Here is a 7,424-nt window from a genome sequence, read left to right as displayed (position 1 = left end):
AACTAAAATGTTGGTATTAAGAAAGTAGTAAAAGAAAATATACATCAAAAGCATTTTTGCAAGAAAATAAAAAGTATTTTTGCAGGTGAAAAACTGCCATTTAAATTGTTCACACAGCAAACAATGGGAAGAGGACAGTTTAAAAGTAAACTTTTAGACCCCATAAAAAGTAGACTCCATCGTGTAACTAGGAAAATGACATCAGATAAAATGAGAGCCTCTGGGACCGACTGTAGGCGCTGTTAGATCTTGAGCATCTTGAGAAAGATCAAGATCTCAAGGTCAAGAAAGAAAGAGCAAATGTTCTGAATGGTGTTATCCATCGTTTTCCCTTACAGCCAGCCTTTTGTTATACAGAAGAAAACCATTGTTTCCTTGTGGGCTAGTTTTGTGAACTGACAAAATTAGAGAATTTTCCAGGCCAAGTGGCTGAGCCCAGGACAGTGAGCTCAGACTCGCACACACACCAAAGGACACTGGGAATCGAGGTGTCCCTCAGCGAGGGAATCGAGGAAGTCACATATTAGAAACTGGGATAATTGCCCTGGCTGGTTTGGCTTAATGGATAGAGCGTCAGCCTGCGGACTGAAGGGTCCCGGGTTCAATTCCGGCCAAGGGCACATGCCTGGGTTGCAGGCTTGATCCCCAGGAGGGGGCGTGCAGGAGGCAGCCAATCAATGATTCTCTATCATCATTGATGTTTCTATCTCTCTCTCCCTCTCCCTTCCTCTCTAGAATCAATAAAATATATTTTAAAAAAAATAGAAACTGGGATCGAAAATAAATATAATTGTTACTTATGTTGGGGGGAAAAAAACCTGGCATGTTGCTGATGTACAAACACACCTAAGGCGGAAGAAAATTCCTCCTTCCTGTTCTGAGCTACTCCACCACAAACAAGGAATGTCTGTGGCCACCAGTGCAGGAGCTGTCAACACAGAAGGCTGTGGCCCTGAGAAGAGATGTGGAAAGCAGGGGGGCGAGAGAGAAGGGGCAGAGCCCACAGCCTCGGTATTTACGTTAGTGTGGCCTTGACCATTGGTGCCAAAAATGATGGCAAAACAAACAGGCCTTTGGGAGGCAGCAGGATGTGGTGGGGAAAGTTCTAGAATAGACATCAGGGGCATGCACTCCCGTCCTGGTGCTGCTGGACCAGTCAGTTCCCTACGCCTAGTCCCCTCACCCCTAAATTGAAAGGTCGACAGGTAGTTTTGTTTCATCCTCACCTGAGGATGTGTTTGTTGAGAAAGAGAGGAAGGGAGAGAGAGAGAAACGATGTGAGAGAGAAACACTGATCAGTTGCCTCCTGCATGCACCCCAACCCGGGATGGACCCTGCAACCTGACCAGAAATCAAACCCCAACCTTCTGGGGCACGGGACAATCTCTACCCAACTGAGCCGCACAGGCCAGGGCCTGGGTGGTGCGTCGGGGACGGCGGTGCAGTTCCCAGGAAAGTTTGGCAACACCACCAGGAAGTGCCCCCGCCGAAGTCACCCGATAGAGGAGTCCCGTGTCTCCTGGGAATGCGCCCGCTTTGTTTATCTCTGTCACAAAAAGAGGGCACAGGAAGACAGCTACGCTTTGTGCTAGTGTCACCGAACGAACACAGAAAAAGCATGCCTCGCGGAAAACAGTGACTCACGGAGGACCACACACACACACACACACACACACACACACACCTTTGTCTACGTTCTCTTACTCCGTTTACCTTCTCGGAGGTGATATCACACAGCTGTCCCACGGGTGTGCACATTTCTCGATGAAAATGTTTAGTGTGTGCCCGTGCAGCTTCCTGTTTTTGATAATGAACTGCGTTGCGTAAGATGTTACCACTGGGGGAAGCCGAGTGAAGGCACGCCTCCTAGTTTTGCAGCTTCTTGTTAAGTCTATAATTATTTTGAAATTAAAAGTTTAAACAAATGGGCAGTGCAGAATGCCAAGCCTGAGTAAGCCTCCTGGCTTTAAGAGCCCCAGGAATACGCAGAAGAGGAAAGCCTTCGTTGTGGAGGAGGGTCCTCAAATGATACACGCGTGATTTTTTTAAAGAAATGATGGAAAATGAAGGCGATACCGCAAGAGCAACAGGCCTGAACAAATTCTGCATTTTACCTCCAGAGACAAGATGGCAAACCCAGCAGAGAACAGAGCTTTGCCCATCACCGTTTTTCCTGTTTTGTGTCAGGCTGAGAGGGCCAAGCAGGGCAGGCTGGCATTTCCTGGAATCGCATCTTATTTGGAGCCAGACAAACTGTGTCTCTCCTTTAATTGGGGAAAGCCCTGGTCAGTGTGCTCAGTGGTTAGAGCCCACAGAAAGGTCTCAGGTTGGATTCCTGGTCAAGGGTATGTACCTGGGTTGCAGGTTAGATCAGACTTTTAATTTCCAAGAATTATTTTTCTAGTATTGCTCCTTTTTCACGGTGTCCTGTTCTTCTCTGGGGGCACAATAGCTTGTAGTATCCATTTGAGGAGACCAAAAAAGATCTTAAAAACATGTCTTCTAGTATATGAATGACCTTCTTTACCAGGTTTGTGTCTCCTATTGGCTTATTTGAATCTCTTCCATGGTGGCATTTCGTAAAATGCCGGGCGTCCCTTGTTCATTGCTTGTGTTAAGAACAGCCGGTACAGCCAAAGCCGGTTTGGCTCAGTGGATAGAGCGTCGGCCTGCAGACTGAAGGGTCCCGGGTTCGATTCCGGTCAAGGGCATGTACCTTGGTTGCGGGCACATCTCCAGTGGGGGGTGTGCAGAAGGCAGCTGATCGATGTTTCTCTCTCATCGATGTTTCTAACTCTCTATCCCTCTCCCTTCCTCTCTGTAAAATATCAATAAAATATAAAAAAATAAAATAAAAAAAAAAGAACAGCCGGTACAGGGCTGGCGGGTGGCGTGGACCTGGCTTGTCGGCCCGGGCGGCTTCCTTCCCTGTAGGACAGTAGAGCCGAGCCCTGAATGTGTCGCTTGGGGACCCTCAGCTGTCCGCATGGGGGTTTTCTGAGGCTGCCCCGTGTCTCCGGGGAAGGAAGTGCTGGTTTTCTGCCTGCAGGTTGGATTCCAGGCAGCACAGGAGTCAGGGACATGGGGGCTCCCCCAGCCACGCGCCATGCAGGGTGGAAACTAATCTCCAGTCCTCAGCCCACACCCCCCTCCCCCCCACCACCCGCCCTCAGCCGCACTTAGCGCCTCCTGGTCCAAAGCCTCCCCAGGTGGTGGAAGCAAGTTGGACCCGTCTACCCACCTGTGGATTTTGGCTTCAGATTCTTCTAGTCGATCAGCTCCCTGTCGTCTGCTTGCTGTGCTTCTCCCCAAAATGACAAAAACATCCCTCATGGCTGATATCGCCTCTTCCATCCTCTTTGCCCTCGTGGACTGTGACGTCACCATTATTTTACCCGAGCTCTGGTAAAGAGAAAAGCAGCTTTGAAAGGTAGCCTGTCTTTCAGCTTTGCTGTGGTGATTTATTATATAGAATTAAAAAATTTTTGATGTAAACTTGTCAATTTAACATAAAAAATTCCCCCAAAAAACTCACCAGTTGTCCCAACAATATTTGCTGCTAGTCATTCCATTCCACATTAATTTTTTTTAATCCTCACCAGAGGATATTTTCCCATTGATTTGCAGAGAGAGGGAAAGACAGAGAGAAATACTGATGTGAGAGAAACACATAGATTGGTTGCCTCCTGCATGCACCCGACCATTGCCCGGGGCTGGGGAGGAGCCTGCAATCAAGGTATGTGCCCTTGACCGGAATCGAACCGGGACCCTTTGGTCCGCAGGCCGACGCTCTATCCACTGAGCCACAGGCTAAGGCCTGCATTAATTTTAAATACTGATTTTTTAAAATCATAGCCTGAAGTCCCACACGTACATGGATCTCCTCAACTTTCTATCCTATTATTTTTCTGTATGAACACCACACAATAGAATTTTTAGTATTTATGGTGGAAGACAACTACAAAGGCAAACATGTTGGGGGGCCCTGGAAAGTCACAACTTGACCCTGCACGTGTGTTGGTGATATTTTTTGCTGCCTGACAAGGTACCCTCAAATTTAGCAGCTTTAAGAAGCACGCGTGTATCTCATGCAGTTTCGGGGGGGGGGGGCAGGAATCTGGGAGAGGCTGAGCTGAGTGCTCCTGAGGCTGCCATGGTCCACAGGCTGTAGGGCAGGAAGGTCTGCCCCTCAGCTCCGCCCGTCCTTGGCAGTGTCTGTTTCACACTGGCTGGGGGCCAGATACTCAGCTCCTTCCCCAGGGGCCTCTTCACAAGCTGCCTGAGTGGCAGGTGGCTTTTCCCACAGCGAGTGATCCAAGAGAGGGGGGGGACCAGGATGAGAACCACAGTCTGTTTGTATTTTTGTTTTGTGTTGTTTTTGTTGGTGCTTTTGCAGAACCCAGTAAAGAGTATTTCTCGCAGATGCTACCCGTCCGCCGTGGGTGGGCAGGGAGGCTCCCGCCGCAGTCACCCAGGGGTCCCGGCCGTGGGAGGTCCGCTGTGCCCCGTGCTTCGCAATGGCAGGGTCAGGGGAAAGAAAATATGTTGAACCACATGCTGGCTTTTAAAGAATGATTTTTTTTATTTTTTTACAATTTGAAATAATTATGGACTCACGGGAAGTTGCAAAAATAATACCAAGTTGCTAACTTTCCGCTTAGAAAACAAGCGTCTCTGCCAAAGAGAAAAGTGGGTCTGAGACCTTGAACCCTGAACTCTGAACTCTGTTGTTGAAACCTCAGCTTCACCAAGCCCCACAGTTCCAGGGACTCAACTCTATTTTCTGAAGCTAGAAGTTCTCATCTGAAAAGAACAGAAAGATTGACTCGCAAACATCAAAACAGACACTCTAGCTCTGGCTGGGTGGCTCAGTTAGTTGGAGCATCGTCCCATACACCAAACGGTTGTGGGTTCGATTCCTGGTCAGGGCACATACCTAGGTTGCGAGTTTGATCCCTTGTTGGGGCGTGTATGGGAGGCAACCAATCGATGTTTCCCTGTCTCTCACTCCGCCTTCCTCTCTCTCAAATCCATAAAAACATATCTTCGGGTGAGGATTAAAAAACAACCACCAGAACTCTACTTAAAACGAATCATGTGACACATATGTAAATGCACCCCAAAGGACCGGGTAGACACATAGCACTGAGCCCCTGGGAGTTGATGTGTGTGGGCAGTGACAGGAGTGAAGAGAACTTTAAGATTTTATTCTCTATGTGTCTATACAGTTTATTTCATGAGGATGTGTTCACGTGTTATAGCTGTAACTAATTTTTTAAGAAAAAAATATTTTTTTCTTTGTAATCTACCTCCCTCTTTTTAAAATCAGTGATACAGATAGAGTCACATCCATTAAAACATCTCTCAGGTTTATTCTCATTCCCTCCCACATAAAACAAATCAGCCATAATCCGACTTCTGCCCTGAAATCTCCAATCAGAAGCCTGGTGGGGGCTTACAGAGCCCTCAGCCCCTCAACTTGTCCTCCTGCTGTGGCTGCAGGCGTTTGAGATTGGCGTTCACCCAAGACAGCTGGTCCACGGCCCAAACTGGAGGCCTTTCCTCACTTCAGGGCTCTCGGTGACACGGACCACATTGGCTGTGCGGTTCTGAGAAACCAGGGAACCCTGTCCGGGGTCACCCTGCCCTCAGCGCAGATCTCGCACCACTGGGTAGAGCCACTGGGGAGTCAAGGGGAGACTGTGTCGTGCCACCAGATCAACTCCTTCAGTGGCACCAAGACTACCCTGTCTCCACCCTTAAGTCCCCAGCATCCTCTTCTTTATCTTCCTGATGCCCCTTCGAAATAGCACAGAGGAGAGGCGGGGAGTGAGAATGAGACCAAACTCAACATGTACCGAAATGCAGACTGTTTCCAATTTAAATCCCACAATTCCCAGCAGATAGGAAGTAGCCAGACGGGACAGGAGCAGATACGGTCCATCTCAGTGCGGCCTCCCCTCCTCCTGGAAACCTTCTGAGGAGGAGGTGAAGCGACCAGACAGGTGGACAACCAGGAGTGTCTGTGTGTGATTTACTGCTGACCTCTCCACATCCCTCTTCAGGGAGAGCTTGCTACTATGGTGCAGGCACGCTGTGGTTGGATTGTTAGGGTTTAATTAGGGATGGTATTTTGATGGGCAAGTAAGACACAAGGAGAGAAAACGCAAGGAGTTCAAGGTAAGGAAGTGATGATCATGATGTAGAATCCGGGCTGTTTAAGGAGAAAAGAGAAGCCATAAGGAGATGAATGGTGGACATCTGTCAACTGTCAATGGATGGGAGGTTTTAATGGGGTTAAAATGACGCTGAAATGGAAGTATTAGAGAAGGTAAACCAGCCCTAACCGGTTTGGCTCAGTGGATGGAGCGTCGGCCTGCGGACTGAAGGGTCCCAGGTTCGATTCCGGTCAAGGGCATGTACCTTGGTTGTGGGCACATCCCCAGTAGGGGGTGTTGCAGGAGGCAGCTGATCGATGTTTCCCTCTCATCGATGTTTCTAACTCTCTATCCCTCTCCCTTCCTCTCTGTAAAAAATCATTAAAATAGATTTTTTTAAAAAGAAGGTAAACCATAGTAGGGTAGGTAGTTGTCAAAGAGTGAGATGCTTGAAATTATTATTTCAGAGATGATGCAGCTATTAGTAATACCAAGGTTAAGGGCATGACCATGGGAAAGAGGAACTAAGGTGAGATGGAAGAAAATGTCATAGGAGGTGCATTAAGGCATTGTCTCACAGCTCAAAACTCACCTTCTGTATTTCCCCTTGTGATGCCAGGCCTGGGACTTTGCAAATCTTTTTGCTTTGCCACATGGCTCCCTGTTACACTCTGCCAATAGGGGAGTCTAGGGTGAGACGACAGAGCTGGAGGAGGAAGAAGGAGCTTGCTCCTTCCTGTCTGTTTCCTGTTTCTATCAATGTTACCCCAGCCATGTTTCTTCACCTAGGCACCAGTTCCTCCCCATAGCAAAATCAGAGTCCAGTTTGAGGTTTTCTAATACTTGCAGAACCGGCTTTGTGGAGCCCATCTCAGAGACACCAGCGCCAGCCAAGGAGGACTGTGCTTCAGAGGTGTTTCAGCTCTGCAGGCCCTCCTCTTAGGGTCTGATTGTGACAATCATAGTGCCCCCCTCCCCTCCACCCAATTCCTGGAGTGGTGGCTACCTACAGCAGTTGATGTCTCTATGATACCTTAGTGTTCTCCTTCTACGCTTTCATTTATCTGTTGAGGATTTTATACCTAGCTAAACATTCTTCATATTAGGTTCTCTGTGCTCAAATAATGGGCAGGGCTCCTGGTGCCTGACTCGACTCTGATTGACATAAAATGTGAGACTGTCAAGAAATAGCACTGGAAGTCAATAAGGTGATGAGAGGAATAGGTGAAAAGCAAGGCTGTGATTCAGAGGTGTGGTCCTGTGTCA

Source organism: Plecotus auritus (genome assembly GCF_963455305.1).
Source record: "Plecotus auritus genome assembly, chromosome: 4".
Classification (NCBI taxonomy): domain Eukaryota; kingdom Metazoa; phylum Chordata; class Mammalia; order Chiroptera; family Vespertilionidae; genus Plecotus; species Plecotus auritus.
The sequence above is the reverse complement of the archived record's forward strand: the minus strand, read 5'-3'. Positions refer to the sequence as shown.